The sequence below is a fragment of the Phasianus colchicus genome, chromosome 6, assembly GCF_987193195.1.
Source record: "Phasianus colchicus chromosome 6, bPhaCol1.hap1.1, whole genome shotgun sequence".
NCBI classification, from domain to species: Eukaryota; Metazoa; Chordata; class Aves; order Galliformes; family Phasianidae; genus Phasianus; species Phasianus colchicus.
Genome location: NC_143441.1, coordinates 44767541 through 44786092, shown reverse-complemented (window position 1 = coordinate 44786092; position 18552 = coordinate 44767541). Strand labels below are relative to the sequence as shown.

General features: G+C 41.8%; 1 long non-coding RNA gene across 3 annotated transcripts; it reads right to left on the bottom strand.

The window, feature by feature from the left end:
• Positions 1-6258: 6258 nt before the first annotated feature.
• LOC116244360 (uncharacterized) lies at positions 6259-17766 on the bottom strand. Of its 3 annotated transcripts, XR_016467898.1 has the most exons (5): positions 17631-17766; positions 15372-17477; positions 13592-13764; positions 11976-12113; positions 6259-8433 (listed from the first exon to the last, which is right to left on the bottom strand). It is a non-coding gene; the product is annotated as an uncharacterized LOC116244360 (long non-coding RNA). The 3 variants fall into 3 exon arrangements; XR_016467899.1 differs by lacking the exon at positions 11976-12113; XR_004170173.2 differs by lacking the exon at positions 6259-8433 and having other exon boundaries at positions 10720-12113.
• Between the last annotated feature and the right edge of the window lie 786 nt (positions 17767-18552).

Genomic DNA, 18552 nt, shown 5'->3' with positions numbered 1-18552 from the left:
GTGTCCTCCAGTCAGCCCAGCAATGGGACACAGCCCGAGGCCTTCCCTCTGTGTTATGAGGGGATTGCACACGCTGCCCTCCTGCCGAATCTCCTCATGCTGACCGCTTCTGTGTGAATGTGTCTGAGATGAGAACTATTCTGGGCACTGAGCTCCCTGTAAGCAAGCATCCTGCGAGTGCCAAGCTCAGAAATAACTGCTTGCATGTGCTGAAGAACAATTTTTGCCATTAAAATTGTCCTGTGAAGAAGTAAACAGGCTATATGCCCACCCATGTGGCACAGCATTTCACACTATTTAGTATGGTGGCTATTTCAGGTTAACAACAAGAGCTGCATAGTTTATGATACAGCTGATGTGAACTTCCTATCATGGAAGATTCACCTTTCTTCTCTGATGTATTTTCTAAAAGCAACAATGTAATCCTGTATGCACAGGTTATATTTATCACAGCTGGCTTAGGCAGAGACAGAATTAATTAGGAAGTGTCTCAAATGTCAGATCATTAAATGAAATTCTGAAAAGGTAAATTGTAGTCTTCGGTGAGCAGATATGGCACAAAATGAATACAGATCCCTGGAACAAATTGCAGTTGCCGTGAAATATTCATTTCTTCTTTCCAATTGCTTCCAGGGACAACGTACATGGTTCTACCTAAACACCAAAACTTCCTAATTTGATGCGAAGGTCAGCATAGAGGTCATGATGAAGAATTTCGTTTAGTCTCCGAGGAACGACTAAACACTGAACAAATATTTAATTTGCATTTTACATTACTATTGAATAGACTTCAAAAAATCCCCCTGGAGTTTATATCAGTTCTTCCTTTCTTTGTTGAAAAATTACAGAAGGAAAAAAAAAAAACAGGTACACATAACAAACAGCTCACATTTTATTAAAGCTTTCCTTTTACTATGTTCATATCAAGAAAGGTAATCGCAGTAGTGAAAGAAAGGAAAACGCAGAGTATTTTTTATGCATTCTAATTGAAAGGATCAACTTTTACCCTGAAATCAATATTCAAATTCACAGTTGTAGAAATGGATTTTAATGGAAGAAATGTGTAATAAACATACTTTCCAAGCCCTGATGGTGAGGGCTGCTATCTTAATATACTGTTTGATTTCAGGGCCTGGCAGAAGAATTCCACATCAAGATGCAGTTACTTGCGTTACAAAAGGTAACAAGTTAAGACAGAAAGCAGCATGTGGGGGACAGCATGCTATCCTCCTCCCTTCTCCCTCTTTCCTCCCCAGATCAATTTGTTTCGACTGAATCACTTTTAGCTACGGCATCAAGGCACCACGTTATGGCAACGGATGGTTTGAAGGGGGCCCCATCCATTTGCTGGGGTATTTTGCTGACCTTTTTGTGAATATATGGGCCCTTGCTGCTTGCTGACAGGATGAAGAGCAGCCTGAATACGTGTGCAAACACAGGTGAGTAAACAGCCCTTCCCCCTGCAAGAACTGCAACAAGGAGAAAAATGGTACTAAGAACAAATGCCCTCCTTACTCGCATTGCTTCTGGTTCACGTGGGACACAGGAGGTCCATAGGCAAAGGACACAGCACACAGCAGAGCCAGAGTTCAGGTCTGCGGATCGTATGCTTGCTGTGCTGGCAGCAAACAGGGAGGACTTGATGTGTTGCCTTTCTTTGTCTCTTGTAGATTTAAAGCAAGATATAGTTTGGAAATGTGGGTTTCATTGTTACACCTGTGACTCACCTTTTGCTGTCAGCACACAGCGAGTCTGGCAGCTATGCTATGAGATGAATGCATTCCTAACCTGCTGTAAGGGAGAAAGTGGTCCCACCTGGATCCTGGCAGCCCCACACGCCTGTCGGGCCCATAGCACATGCTGTAAAAACATCTGTGTGCTTAAAGGAATCCAGAGGGGACTGACCATCAGCGCCCAATCTTCCGCCAATCTTGCTGAATTACTTTCACTCAATCTTCCTTTGTGTTCTTACCTCCTGATATCACACTTATCCCTTCATGCACGTTTCTCCTATTGAAAGCGTGAGGCTTAGTCATCTGCTAAGAGGGTTCAGTGAATGCTACATGAGCGTATTCTTGGAATTTTTTCTTTGAGAACTGTTAAAATTGCTTCTCGTGGATGTGAATGCCTTTTATGGCTGCCTCCTCTCCTCTGTCTTCCTTTTTGACGCGAGGACATTTGAGAAGTGTGGGTCATGGTGCTTGGGGCATGGGATGTATGAAGCTTAACACATGAATCACAGACATTCTGTCTCACTCACAGAGAAGAAGTAGTTGGGGATTTTGTTTTCTCTTAAATGGATCTTTCTGTGAACAGGCTGATGCTGGGCATCTTTTTAAAAGGAAGATTTCTGAGAAAGCAGCAATTATAAATAAGGTCTGACTGCTTTTTATTTCATATTATACAATGATTAGCCTGAAATAAGTATCAATTATATTTGTAAAAGAACATTTTTCCCTACTGTTTTTACTCTTGTATGTTGCACTGATTAAGGGAATTGATCTTTGCTGCCATAGGAAAAGGGGAAAACAAACATGAACTTGGTGATTATACAAGATGTGCTCGAGGGCCATAATTCGAGCAAAGAGAAATGCTTTGTGGATTAGTCAGACGATGCAGATGAGTCTATCAAATGTACAACGTGTCATATACAGATTTCTGTTTAGTGGACCTTTCTGTCCCAGGCTCCACATTTATCATTGTCTCCCTGACAGGAGCTCTGCCCTGTTATCCTGACTTGTATGTCATTTATCAGTGTTAAGTACAACAAAAGAGTATCTCTTTAAACCCCCTTTACCCTTTCACATGCTTCCACCCTTGAATAATGATATCTGTCTCCACAGCCACAAATATTCCATTTCATCCTTTCCTTTGTATTATGTTAGTTGCTCAATAAATGATTAAAATGGCATTAGTGCACTTTAAAATGAAAATTATTATATTATTGTTGAAGTCGTGTGTAAGAGAAGAGATAAAAGCATATGGGTGCTTTTGCCCCCTTTTTTTGCCCTGTCAAGTCAAAAGCATTTTATATAGAAGGAGCACATCCATAAATTCAAAACGCTGCACTGCCAACTCAGCCCAAATCACACAGACCCAAACCCAAACCTAAACTTTCTGACGTGGGTATAAATCATTATCTCCAAAGCAAAAAGAGTGAAATAAGCACTGAAATTAAAGTAGCATCAGTGATCTTTGAACCCACTTTCACACGTGACTCTTCCACTTACTTTATTTGAGAACCAAAGGGAAGGTGTGGGAAATGGGTCACAGGAAACAAAGTGCTGGAAAAGATGCTTCCAAGCAGCATTTCACATCTATGTCTACTACCGTACTTAATACCAATGGAGGGTCTTTATAGAAAGTAACATGCTGGAAATCATAAGCATTGCAGAATTTATGTCTAGCTGCTGTCTTGCACAACATTTTATAGAGATGTGTTAGCAACTCTGCATAGCAGGTATGGTTCAGGCTCAGATTATTAACTACAGATTGGAATTTCAATTTATAATCAATAAAAATCCCAAACCAATTACCAGTTTGAAACTTTGCCTCTCATTCTCTCATTTGTACATGCACATAAATCATTTAGTTCTCACACCCCTCCTCTTCCCTCTCCAGTTCTGTTTTCCAGATCTATTTCCTCCTTCTCTTTCAGGAAGACAGAAAACAGCCTGTCCTTTGCATTCTGTCCTGCTCCTTCCCACCTGCATGCTGAACCTCTTGGATCTGGTGCTCCTCACCTTCATGCTGTATCACCTTAGGTATCACTTAAAAGATTCTGATGCTTAAGGGATATCCAGGGATGACGGGATGAAAATCAGGTCATCAGCTCCTGAGGCTGGTACCACACCTGGCACAGGAGTAGAAATGGAAACTGGGGAGTTGTTTGGAAGGCAGAGTGATGCTGAGAGCTCTGGATTCCCAGACCTGGCAGCTGGAAAGGCTGCTGGGTGTCTAGGTGCTGGAGGTTGGTAGTGATCCCTGAGCAGACATTTCATTTGCATTTTCTTCTTTGTGAGCATTTGCTTTCAACACTGTAACTAAGAGCCTGGCCATACACCTTGCAAATTGCCTCTTCTTTTGTTTTACTTGATTCCCTGTGCACACTGATCTTAAATACATTTAGCTGTAAATTGGAAGGTTTTTAATCAGTGGAAGGATTGGGTTCTGGTCCAGTTTTTCAGTAGAAGGGAGTAAATCCACCCATAACGTTTACAAAAAGTCCAAATAAAGGTGTTTGCAGCATTTGTGTGCTGGCCTGCCAGACACCAGGGAGTCTGAGACATCCTTGAAGGCAGAGCCTCTTGTTGATGAGTCACTACTGCTGACTAGAGGCCTAGTTTATGCTTTCTAGGAATCAGGCTCTCCCAAAGGCTGTCACATATAAGCATATACATTCTTCAACTGTCAAGCAAGTCCAAACATCTGACGTCTCTGAGAGTATCTCTGGAGGGCAATGAGGAGGTCTGAACATGAAGTCCCTTCTTTGGGTGCTCTGCAAAAATATAACCCAACTATGTTATACCTACAGGATCATCAGAGTCCATGCAATATTTCAGATGAGCTAATACACAAACAAAGCCTTACTCAAAGACTGAAGTCCAAACGTCTCTTCTTTGAAAACGCTACTGAGCCATTGGATCAGTACGCTAGATCATGATTCTTAACATATACATCCATAGGTCTCCTAGATATATGACTCCTGGAATAGCTGAAGACAGGCTTCTCACAACTGCCCCCGGCTGGAGGCACACAGCTGCCCTGAGGTCAGCTTCTGACCTCTGAGACATTCCCCTGTGATGAGCACCTACCTTACAGCAGGTGATGTGGACATACCGGTTTTTATTTTGTATTTTGAATGAATTTCATCTTATTTCTGTTATTATTTCCAGACCACAGTGTCATGCAGTTCCTTCTGTACAACGCACCAGTTCGTCTCTGTTTTGGGAACACCTCCCAGCTCTGTGCCATCAACACACATCATCAACACAGTCCTGACATTTGTGCCAATTTAGCATTTGCATTTAGGCTATATATCCAACAAACCACATGCTACTTTGTACACCCTGGTGGAAGATGACTTAACCCCATGTTGTCACTCAGTACAGCACTTGATGCTGAACACCCTCCTAGCAAAACTGCTGTAACTCCCACTGAAATCCACTGATGTTAGTATATCAGGCCACAGCACCAAAGAGACTGAAAAGTTTAGGAACAGTAAGGGGCAAGTTGTTAAGAAACAGGTTTGAATATGCCAGTGTTTTTTTAGGGTAATTTTTGTAGCTTTGTATTGATCAATACAATGGGGAAAAAAACAACACCCTGTGTTTAAACAAAATTACAGTGAATTGCTCAAAGGCAAAACAAAATTCTCTGCTCAGCTGTTTGGCTCACATTCATCTCCCTTTACTCCTATAGAACTGACATTTTAATTAACTGTGTCAGGTGGATGTGCAACATCTCTGCTGAAAAGCCTGTATCTGCTCAGCTGTGTGTCACAGTTTCTGTACTGCAAACGTCTACATGAGGTCACACTTCTGTGGCAAGAGGATCCAAATTCTGAACAAATGCTTGATAATACATAATCTGGCTAAACTTTTCTTCTGCTCGAACAAATCTACAGAAAGTAGTGATTTCCCTGTATTACTGAAATATATGGGTTTGGAGGCTTTTTTGTGAGCAAGTGAGAAGTCTCTATAGCTGGATCAAAAATCAGTTCTTTGTGGGTAATAAACAGTTTTACGTGGGACTGGATGGCGAAAAGGTAGTGATTTTGTTCTTTGAGTGAGTGCTTTTAGCTCTGAATACCTAAGTGTGCAAATGTAAAACGCTGCTTCTGCGAATATATCTGCAGCTCTGAGGTTCACTTTCTGTGAATCTTAATGGAAACAGAATTCAATCACATGAATATTCAAAGAAAGTGAACACAAAAGAAGCACAAGTGTGGCTGAAGCAAACAGTTTTTAAAATGTAAGCCAAGAAACACTGGCCCTGCTAGGGAAGCTTTGCAGTACTGAGGGAATTCCAAATTCTTCAGGTGAATACACAAGTGATACAAATCGTAAGACCCAATAGAATCTTTTGAAGAAAGTATTGATTTTTGTCACAAATTCTGATTTGGATTGAAAGCTTTTATAGCTGCCAGCTTAGACCTAGGTCATAATGCTGTGGTAAAAGCAATGCTGCTGGGGTGGCACGGACATAGCCAAAGAAGAGCATCACTAGGGGATGGTATGGGAGGAATAGGATGGGCAAGCAGGGAAAAGAAGTGTGAAATTCTGTGAAAGGTGAGGGAGGAATGTGAGCAATACTTTTTAGTTTTGAGTTGCCATAATGATGTATATTGGGGTTTAAATTGCAAGTGTGTGATTTTGACATCGGTGAGTGAGTGGCAGAAACAAAGGAGAAATGGAAAAGTAGATGTACTTCTACATATACTTGAATATATATTCTCAATCTGTCACCTTAAGACATGCCCACTTAGCTGCAGCTGCGAGTGGGAACCTCTGAAAGAGTCACTGAAGCAGGAGTGGGCATACAAATATAATTAAACTCCAGGAGGCTGGAGTGCTACATTTTGTCATTCAGGAACTTTCCTGATGCATTCTGCTTTTACCCATAATAAAATCATGCACAGACACGCTCTGTAAGGAAAGAACGTTGGAGGTTACGAACGAAACCAGCTAAAATTAAAGTGAGGCAATTCAATCCTTTGGAGAAGTCAATGGCATTTTCCCAAGGACATTATGTGCGTGTGTGGGAGCTCATCATGCAACTGTGATGTGAGTTAATGGCATCTCCCCCAGCAATAATGGGGAAACTGAGGCACATAACTAACTGGGGGTAGATTTATTTTATAATAATTAAATATGTATATTCTTAAATATTTTCCTAAGATGGAATCACAAGAAGACCTGAAGACTGCAACAGGAAGCAGTGGGATACGGGATTGGGTCAGAAGTACTGCTGGGACACAGCTGTGACTGATGTGATGGCAGCAAGAAGTGAGGAAGGAGCAAAGTCGATAGTGGATGGATGAGATATGAAGGTATGTAGGAAGCCTCAGAGAGAAGCACTGTTTCAATGGAAATTAAATATAGCACACTTACCCACCCTGCAGAATATATATTAACAGGTTTGAGGCTTCCTACGTACCCTCACAGTACATCACATAAGCAGGGGACAGCGAGTGGAAATCTCACTTTCACTCTTCATTCACTCTGCAAGACATGGAATGGCAGAAATAGTTCCATTTATTTTCTGTAGGTTCCTCCCCAGTCCTTTTCTTCAAAATTTAAGCAAAGCTGCAGTGACTAGTGCAGCCTCTGTGGTGGGAATCTGCCATCTTCATATCTAGCATACTTCTTCCATAGTTTCAATGGAATGCAGATTGTGTTTGTTTATTTAGCTAGTAGGAAGGATTTGGGATCTCGATGCCTGTTCTGTCTGCTGATGACAAGCCCTCAACCATCAAATCTAAATGCATTTTTAAGGATGTTAAGTACTATCTATCTTCCATTACATCTCATTGGCACTGTGACAGCGGCCATTTTACTGACACTCTTCGAGAAAAGTGATCTGATGGAAAACTGCATTTTATTGAACATTGTTTAACAGAAATTTTATTTTAGCATTCTGTGGCTGACTGCATAAATGTCTCACGATTGTAATAATTACAACTCTGTTTATAAAGTGTTACATTAGGACCTACCATAACTCCGGTACACAAAAAGTCCACACTTTCTGTGTGATTTCAAGAGAGTAAGTCTCTCCCTATTGCACTCAGTATCCACACCACCTGCCTCTTCTGGAAATGCCACTGAAAGACTTGGGAGATGGCATAAACACAATCATTTTCCTTAAAAGGACTAAACCTTGATATGTGGTGAAATTTGCTTCGATAACCTATGGAAAACTGCTGGAAAGGCTGCTGTTGCCCGGCTGTTTTTCCATTTTTCTTCAGTGAGAGGATTTGGTGAAAAAGCAGTTTTCAACTCCTGTGACTTGAATGGTGTAGGAGTCAGGCACATAGTATTCACCAGCCACGTGGGGTCCCTCTGCATTCAGTGAAAAGGACAGACACTTTCATCCCTCTCAGTGCAGGCTCTCAGAGATTATGCCAAGGGGCCACTCTGTGATTTTGAGCAGTCCTTCCTCAGGAGGGATTTTTTCTCTGCTATAGTTGCTCAAAATTTTGTCATTAAAAAATATTTGCTGTCAAAAAGTTTACCTTTTAAATGTCTGCTTCACAAAAACCTCTATATTCTTTGATAACAGACTGATCCTTCACTTTGAACAATATTAAAATACTGAAATAAATCCTAGACAAGATCTTCCTGCTAATTTTCCTTTTCCATTCAAATGCTGACACTCTTCTTGCCATTCGTCTCTTTATTCTCCTTCACTTTTCCAGTAGAGGGAAAACAGAACCTAAAAAAATGGAGAGAGAAAAAGAACCTATTTAACTACAATGTCAAAGGATCTCCGAACACAAAAGCAGGACCCACCCAGGACTTTCAGAGTAAGCATGACTTCACTACAGGGCGTTCTCTGCAGAGGTTTGTGGGATTAGGTGAAAGGGTTACCTCTTCACTTCCAATTCAGCCATTAACCCCCAGCAAGGTGCTCTTCATACTCCTTGATTTCTGTGAGTGGAAGGGATGAGACAGAATTTACAGTAATGGCTCACTTGTGCCAGACCTGGGCCCTGGCAGCAGGCAGGCTGCACCTTTATCAACCTGGTGACTCAGAGCAGGCAGGATGCTGCAAGTCAGACACAGCAGTCTGGCTGATTGTTCGGCAAATATTTTGCTCTTTCAAATTTGCTTACATACCAAAATATGGGTTTAGCTGATAAAAGCCAACAGCTCCATCAGAGTCCATTACAATCCACCAGGCAAATACTCAGTCATCTCCAAATTATTACATGAGCTACAATACATTCAAACGATCTTTATAATCTCTCATAAAAAAATATCCACTGTTACAAGAATTACCTAAAAATGGATTTACCAGGCAGATAGCTTGCAATGTAAATGACTTGTGTTTGTATAGGTAGAATGCATAGCAAAATGCATGCTCAAATGAGAGACCATATTGACTCTTCCCAAGCTGTTATGGTCTATTAGATAAATATTATCTTGGTTCGGGATTGTGGTAATTTTCTATACGCACAGTTTCCTGATAAGCCATATGGGCTTTCAGATAAAATTGTGTCTTCAGATTTAGAAAGTGATATGGCTGAATAGCTGTAATGAGTATGAGGAAGCTCCTGTTAACCAATTAATCAGTATGTGTCACTGAATCCCCCTCCCCTTGTTTTAGTATGTGCCATAATACATACAAAAGGTGTTGCAGTTTCAGCAAACACACTTTGCTTGGTGGTATTTTGACACAAAAACACTCCCCAAAGGCATGGCAGCCAATTCTTGTGGGGATAAAAATACAGTCAAAACTACTGGTTGTAGCTGTATCACAACATACTTAGAATAGGTTAAAATACAACTGTAAGTCTGATTCCAGCCATCTTTCTGTTTTTTGGTTTTGTTTTTTTTCCCCATAACATTTACACACGTGCACATTCACTTATAATCATGACTCACCACAATTAAGAGAAAGAAGTTCACCAATTTCAAAGGCATGGATTTCAGTCAGATACTGCCTTCTTTCACTTAACAATAACAAATTAAATGTGTTTTTCATTCCTCAGTGGCAAAACTTCAGTGGATTCACAGCATTTCACCTATGTGTAATGTGAGATCCGGGGAAATCCATGCAGCTTGTGAAGAGTTCACATGAACTGACCAGGCTAGCACACCAACCAAGAGGAGAACTGTAAACTGAACCCAACTCCTAGCTCTGACACTCCAGGCACCCTCTCCATCTTTAATGAGTGTGAGCATTTGTTCTGTACATTTATATTGCATCAGTGTCATAAGTTATGTGAGGAATTTCTTTGCTTTAAGTGACTCTGCATCTTCAGGGATGAGTATTTTTTTTTTCTGCTTTGCACGTCTTGCAACTGCTATGTAAACAACTCCTATCTGGAAATGACAAAAAAGTTGTTTTTCCTCTGCATAAATCCAATTTTGTCTAGCATTCTCTATATGGTTAAAGGAGTAGCTTTTCTTCTGAAGGACAATTCAGGAACACGCTGTTTATGCCAAAGGGAGCCAGTGGGATGTAGTCTTGATATGCAATGGATGCATGTGTATTTTCACATACATTTTTAGATTCAAATGTATTTTGCTCTGCTCTGCTTCCTACTTGCATACATTCATATACAACAGGCTTTAGCTGGAAAGCAGGGTACTTTTCCCCCTAAGAATATACACACGCATGGTCAAGCAAAGGAAGGCCTGGATGAACACAAGTGTTTGCTGCTTACATATCAAAAGTTTCCTGTTCTGGATTTTTCAGTCATTTGCTTTGGTGCATGGAGTCACACAAGCTACCCAACAACAAGAGTGGATTAAACAAAGAACGATTCCATGATAATTCTCCAATAGCTGATTATTTAAAGGGGAAAATGTTCTTGGTGTCAGCCTGAAAGGCTGCATGGAGCTGCCAGAGCTTATAACCACTGACCCTGCCCTTATTCCTCCCAGCAGGAATCACAGGATCACAGGAAAAGTCCTGCAGGGCTGCTGGCTGGGATGCTCCCAGGTAGTTGGGGAGAGCGGGTCTCACTCTGGGAAACAGGTACAGGCAAGGGCCAAGAGTGCCATTATATTATTACTCACAAACAGCTTAAGCAGCATTATTTTAGACCATTGCTTATTTCACTTCCTGACCCTAGAACCTAAGGCAACAGATGGCATATTAAGAAAGTAATTACAGCAGGTGACAATGTATCTCCATTTGGTCCTCCATCCCATGACTTTCTCATTTTATTAATATTATTTAAAAGCACCCAAGCCTTGAATGGCTAAATTCATTTTCTGAAGCATGCTGCTGAAATGTAAACAGCGTACAACTTTGATTTCCTATGAATATAGAACACATGCTGTTACTGAAAAGAACACAAGATTGCCACGCTTTTGGAAATCAAATGTTAATTATAAGTTGGGATTAGAGGATACAGTAAGCTTTTGCCCATTCGTTGTGGACAAAGATAATTCCCAAGCCTCTACAAAATTCTTAATTTGCAGGTTTGTCTGGATTCCTGTATTTTATAGAGACAGCAGTATTTCCAGCTCCTAGTCCTTGCACAGGGAGCTGCAGCTGCAGACACTGCCTAATGCTATTGCTTACCTTTGCAAAGAAGACATCTAAACCTTGCCCATGCTCATGTTTACAGCCATCTTCCATAAATGAGTGTTAAGACACTCAGCTTTAAGCGGCTCTGCTGTGCTGTAAATGTGCTATTGACACTTTTTACAAGGCTACATTACACAATGAGTTTCTCATGAAAACATGCCTCTTTCTGTGAATGGTAGTCTTTATGTCAAGCTTGGAATGTGGAAATGATGTGGTCATGAGCCTGAAGCATAAAGAGGCATCAAAATGAAACCAAAGGCACACAAGCATCTCTGACTAAAACATGAGGCTGTTCCCACGTGAAGACAGGCAACCCGTTTTAAGTAGTGACTGGATCCACTGAAGCATGCAACTTACTGAATCAAAGTTGCTCACCTGGTAGACATTTTGGCCTCCCCTTGTTTTTCCATACTCTACTATTTTATGTAGGCTATTTTAACTAACTTGAAAAATAGAGTGAGAACGAGCCAAGCACTGATAATAAAGTTTTGAAGTTCTTCTAAAAAATACCGTGAGTATAAAAATGCACGTTGACTCACCTAGATAAAGGTACAAGGACATCCCATTTCCAACATGTAAGTCATGTGGGAGGAATTCAGTGCAGTGCAGAGCAATAACGGGCAGTAAATACCACATGCTTTATTCCTGCTGCCACAAGAACTCAGCTCACTTTATTCCAATAACCTTTTAAGAAATAGGCTACATTTCTGCACCTGGTATCTCGGTGAGCCTTTTGCACTGTCAGACTCAAAACCAGCATGACACTTTGCAGATGGCTGTTCTGAAGACAGATATTCCTTCCACTCTCCAGGAAATGCTGCTCTCTTGAGATTTCCAGCACAGCCCATGATCTGTTCAAAAGGTTTGGATAGGCTTGAATAAACATCTGACCTTCTTGAGGGAGAAAATGTAAACCTTCCTCCCCTCCCAACCTAGCTGTGATTCTTTTGAGGTTCTTTTCTACTATTTGTCGTTATTTATCAAGCAAAGACAATATGTCTGACCCTATACAGGAACTGAAGACTTTCAGACTTTAGGGTTTCAGCTATATTGGAAACAAGCGAGGAAGTTCAACACTGTGAACAGGCATTGAGTTTGCAGAAAGGAACCGCGTGGCTTGATCAGCCAGGATTTGGAAGTTTTTCATGTTTTTATTTACTAAGGCATTGCTTTTTTCAGCCAATTTTAATGCATGCCATCAAAACCCAAAAGTAACTTTAAAAGATGTGAGTTTTTCTTATTAAATGCATACCTTTTCACCTATTTTCAATGAACATTTTATGTCCTCCTTCAAGTTGTTCTAGGTTCAGTCTCCAAGAGAGTAGTGAGGGAAAATCAGGCCATTTAAAAATAAAATAGATTACTTCTGCACAGCTTTCTTTAATCAAAACCATTATAACTGATGGCTCAGAGCCTTGATTACACCTCTTCAGAGGGCACCCCTTGATTTTGCACGACATCCCTGATTATTTTATTTACTTATTTATTTATTTATTAGCTTTTACTTTCTGCCTTGATTTCTAGGTCACTGAGTTGAAGCTCATTCTTGCCTTAAAAGGATGTGCTTGTTTCTCAGTGGCAGGTTATTTTTCTTACCAGGGCTACAAAATAAACATGCCCCCTTTTCAGAAGAAGACAAAAATTCCTGTGATCGCATATTCCTGGAGTTCATTCTCTCTCTCTATTTTTCCCTTAGCCCCTGTGGAGAGTGAGATTGGACCAAGAGTCATTCCCTCCGACCTCTCCAGAGCCCCTGCAGAGCTAAGGGCCAAAAGGTCATTTTCTCAGGTTCCCTCTAGAGGGAGAATCCAAAGGTCACTCCCTCCCTCCCCGACTCACCCCCAAGTGCAGCTGAGAGACATTTAAAAGTCCTTTGAAAAGAAAGGGGAGCAACTGAGTCCATGTGCTTTACCTATGGCCCCTCAACAACAAAGATATATGAAGTAGGCTGGGCACTTGCAAGCTCCAACCTATTTAGGGCTGTCCTTGGGTGCAAGGTTTGGCACCCCGTGAACTTCAGAAGGGATGGGCAAAGATGCTGGCACTGCTGAGAAGTGGGCCTAGCAGCTTCTGCTTCCTTTCAATTCCCAGATTGACTTTCTGCATCCTACAGCCCCCAGGATCCTCTTTAATCTCCTCTGTGGCCTGGGTTTCAGTAGAAACTTTTCAGATGCCATTAGATGGTGAGCTCTAAGAGCTCTGAATCTCTCAATGAATAAAGCCTGCTCCTAATTCTTGGGAACTGAGCTGCATGGATTGTTCTATGGGTCTCCTTGGAAAACAAAGCCAGACACAGTTGCACTCAGAGCCAGTGCTGCTGTCCGCTAACCTGTCATCTGTGGATCAGTCTGGGAATCATTCCGTGTTTCCCAAGGCAGAAACAGCAAAAAGTTAGCACCTCTACAGTTCTTGCTCATCCGTTTCAAGGGAAAAGTCTTCTTTTTTCTTGCTCCAACAACAAAGTAAGAGAGAGTGTTCTCAGCGTTAATTTCTCTGACCTGCCTGAGGAAGGAAGGAAGAGAAGAGCAACAGTTATTCACAAGGTCCCCCGCAGAAGAGGGGCAGTAAGGGTCACTTCCTCTCAATCCATCCCCTTCGAAGGAGAACAGTCAGGCTGTGTCAATGCCACGGTCTCTTTTGTGGTGGATAGGCAGCCGGAGGTCAGCCCCTGCCCTAGCCTTGCTCTCGCAGCGTACGCACACCCTCTTTGGCGCGCCTGCTTTCTCTGGCACATGGGGGGTAGGGAGATTATTTCTTTTTTCCCTCTATTCTCTTTGTATGAGGGAGCTCACAAGTCACTACCTGGGCCCCTTTTGGAAAAAGACAATAACAAAAGGGCCGTTTCTAGTTTTCTTTTCTGAAGAATTTTCAGGGAGGCTGCTGAGGCATTGGTCAAGCAAAGCTTTAAAGTCCAAATAAAAGCAAAACGCTGCCGTGTAGATTTGGAGCCACTTGGAGGTTGTGGTGGCACTGCTGCAAATTCATAGCAAGATTTCTGCTGACCTCCATGTACACAGCAGCCCTAAGTCTGGCGATTAGCTCCTGTGAATTGCTGTGAGAAAGCAAGGAATAATGAAATACACCAGAAAATTCAAGTTCTGTGTTGTCTGCAGTTTGAATTACTGCAAGACAGCCCATAGCAGTTTCATACAAATATCTTGAAATCAGTGCAAGTGTCAGCGGTGAATTTCACATGCTTTGATTCATGCCATGACCAGGCTTTACATCAGTCTATGGGAAGGTCTTTAAGAAGCTAATACAGAATTGAGATCTCTTGTCAAGAGCTTTGTTTTTGCAGGTGATCTTTTTCTTTCACATCCTAGGGCCAAATTACTTTAGAGACATGGCCCTGCAGTTCGCACTGAAGTCCAGAAGCTTGCCTTTGCTACCTCTAAAGCAGAGCCATGGCAAATAAACCATGTATTTCTGCTTACATTGGAACAAGAATTTAGCACTAAAAACACAGCGGAAAATTCACTTCTACATTGTAAAGGCATTCAGCCTCCACTATTTTAACTGATGGGAATGGCAGGCTGCTCACAAAAATATGCATGGACTTTCTGTGTGCTCACAAGATTGGTTGAGCAGAGAAACTAATTTGTCAGTGTAAATTAATTTGTACCCAGAGCCTGCAATAAATTGCTTAGCAAGACTCAAAGCTCCCCTTGATGAAGTCCAAGACCATTTAGAGGAGAACAAATTGTAGTCAAGACTTCTTTTCTCCTCCTTCCTATTTCTGCAGAGTCAGAGTGACTTCTTTTAAGGCTTGTTGACCCCTGGTACTGTGATTACACTTTGCCCAAGTCAGTGTACTGAAATCATTCAGGGCTTTCCCATCCAGCCCCTGAGATAATGCATCATCTCCACAGAGGCAGTAGCACTGAAGTGTGAAACAAAACAGTTTTCATCCCTCAGGTGAAACGTATCTCTCTGACGACCTGAAGCTTGGTCAGTGAATGGCTGCAAAATGCTTTGGGATCTCTGTGAAAATGTGCAGTATTATTTCTACAGCACCTCAGCACTGTGGAGTTGAGGAGAGATACTGTTCATCACTGCATTAGATGAGGATTTCGCCTTTGTAAGTAGAAATGATATATTATTCTACTTACTTTGTTGTGTGTAAGTGGGGCGTGGGTCCTCTGCACAGCAGTGAGCTTCCCTGTCCACACATGGAGTCATTCACAGATGTCAGTGGGAAGAGAATCCTCTCTCCTGAATAGACCCGATGGACTCGTTTAAGCATGAGCTCCTTTTCCCACGTGTGCCCATGGATCTGTTGCTCTGCTTTGGAGTGTTCCACACTTCAAACTGAGCACACAAGGATTCTTAATGGTAATGGTTTCATTGAGGAAGCTATTGCCACATGGTGCTTCTTGTTAAGAATCACAATGAATTTCAGTCTTTGCAGTACCCTTTCCTTCCCTCCCTCCCCAGATGCAAAGCACAAATCCACTTAAAAAGCTGAGATCTTTTGACTTCTACCAGAAACTTTTATCCACATAAGAGGATAAGAAATTCATTAGCTTAACAGCTCATTAGAGAACACTGTGCCTTTCAGAGTAAGCATGCCTCCAGCCTTACATTGAATCTGTCAAAGTTAAGGAAAAAGGTATGGGACAACTTAACCATCCTGGAAGGCAATTTCTTATTTTTAACTATGCAGACCACAGGGTTCATTAAATGATTTTAATGAACAGTCACAGACTTGGTGTTCAAGTTTTCATTTGTGTCTAATTGCAAGTAAAATATGAAATTGCTAAGTTGATCTTGCTCACCAAGGGAAAAAAAAAAAAAAAGAATTTTAATTTACAACCAGTAATTATGTTTTCAGACTCATTGTGACTAATTGTTGCTGTTTCCTTAAGGTAAAACAAACATTTTTATTTCAGGTTTAAATGCTGCAAAATACTGCTACAAAAAAAATTTTACATGGCTTCTCTTCAAACAAGGAAAAACCAGCCACTTTTAAACAGAAAACATAGTAATTAGTCCTACTAATTCACTGAAAGAAATGAATCATAAAGAAGTCTTCCCAGCCATCTGACAGATGCAAAAAGTTGGGGATGTGATATTTTTTCATCCGTAGCATTTCAGAAGGCTTTGACAAAGCAGGTTGTTTCCAACATTTTATAAAATATACGAGGATAGATTGGAATGTATTTTTCAATCTTCCTCTGGGAGCCTTCCTGGCTTTAGTCAATTTATGCATCATCTGTTAAAGTTCAATATGGGGCACTGGGTCCCAAAATGTACTTTGAAGCATCAATAGCAAATCTTCTAATCTCAGCTTTCACTATCTGAGCAACATACGCATTAGAGTGGAATTTGGGATTGACTTTTGGGTTGAGGGTGAAACGCTTGCTTAGATAACCTGCAATATCGTGGCTTCAAGTGCAATGTTCAGGTTTGGATAAATGATTGCTTTTCATTTTCCCAAAAGATAAACGAAAACAGATACAGTTTTATACCAGGATTTATAAACCTCTGTAGCTGCATATAAATGGACACAGAGTATTTTAAAATTTCAGTTAAATACGAATATTTCAAAGGAAAGTATTTCCTTATGCCATTCAGAGAAAAAATAAATTATTTTAGAGAATACGACGGCTGCAATAAGCCACAATTCTGTGCCTTCGGGGATCAAGCAGCTTTCCTATTTACAGTACACTTACTTAATCCAAACAAAACCCGGTACCTTTCCTCCCCCTCACTAAAGGAAATTACACATTTCTGTGCAGGTAACAGCACTATGACTTTCCAGCACTTAACAAAACTCCACAAACGAGCTGTGTGTGGGAAGGCTCGATGCTTTCTGCACTTCCATTGCAGCTTCCAGCACACCGCCTTTTTGTTTCCTCCAACTCCTCGTCCCCACTTCCTTCATTTTCGCTTTGTTCTGTGTCACTGCAGAACAATGGCAGTGTCACAGGAGGCAAGACAAGCTATTAGCGTGGAAGGGCAACTCTGCTGAGCGGTAATTATTGTTGTAGGGTGCAACTTAGGGAAAAAATATCAGTTTTTCAAGGCGATCCTTTCAGAAGCAGATCTTGCAGTCGTGGAGCACAAATTAGAGCAGGTTATTTCTGCTTTGGAGAGAGCAGCAGTTGGAAATCTTTATTAAGAGACTTGCACAGGTGTTGTGCTAGGCACACACACAGCCTTTTCCCTCAGAACTCATCCTCAAGGTAGAAACGCTTCAGAATATGTACTCTTGCCTACAATTAAAAAAAAAATAAATTACTATTCCACCTCCCACAGATCAAAACTCACCTCACCTTTCACTTCACACTCATTCCAACCATACTGTTAAGGATTGGTTGGACAGGCTTCCCAAAAGCACCTCAATTCCACAGAACAAACCAGCTCACCCCTCCCCGCTCCCCAGCTGGGCGAACCACCGGCGGCACCGCCTCGCGTCTGGGCGGCGCTGCCCGATGGGCGACGGCGCCTCCGTCTCTGCCGCCCCCTCGGATTGGCTGAGCGGCGTCAGAAAGCTGCCCGCCGATTGGCTGGGGCCGGCCTCTGTTGCTATGACTCTGTTGCTAGGGCCTCGGCCGTCTCCAGGCCCTGCAGGAAACATGTAATGAATTATGGATGCTTGATTTTCTCCAAGAGGCCTCATCTGTAATGCAGATGAGCTGCAAGGCCCTCCTTTTCTACCGGGTTCTTAAAAATATATATATATATTTTAAAAAATAAGAAAAAAAAAAAATATCCGAGTTTTAAATAAGAATGTGGCATTTGCGTAGCCACCAGTCACAGCAGTGACTCCTGAGCACTGATGTTAATTCTTATGCAAAGATGGGGCCAGAGGTCGCTGACTGTTATTTGTTCAGGAAAAGCTTGTAGGATTTTCACTGAACTCTGTGACCCGCTGGGGTATTATTTTCCCCCCTTCTTTGGTTCAGAGACCAAATAGGACACAAACGACAGAAGTGGTATTTTCCAGCAGCTGGAGAGGAAATTGTCCCCTCGCAGCGCGATGGAGTCGAGCAGCCAGGCCAGCTCTGGGCTTTCCTGCTTGAGGAACGATACCTTTGCCCAAATACGACCTAAGACTTTTCTCCAGCTTAGCTCATGTAGTTTGGGGCATCACCAATGGCTCCAGGCAGCGTGAGAGGAGTTCCCTGCAGCTGCCCCGTCTCTGCCATGCCTGCTGCACACTGCTGCAAAACCCAGTGTTTCTGCCTGCAGCTGACTCTTCATCTAGTAGGAATTATGAGGCACCTTATACTACAGGAGTGTTTATATTTTACTATACTCAGTGAACACTGATGTCAAAGCAGACAT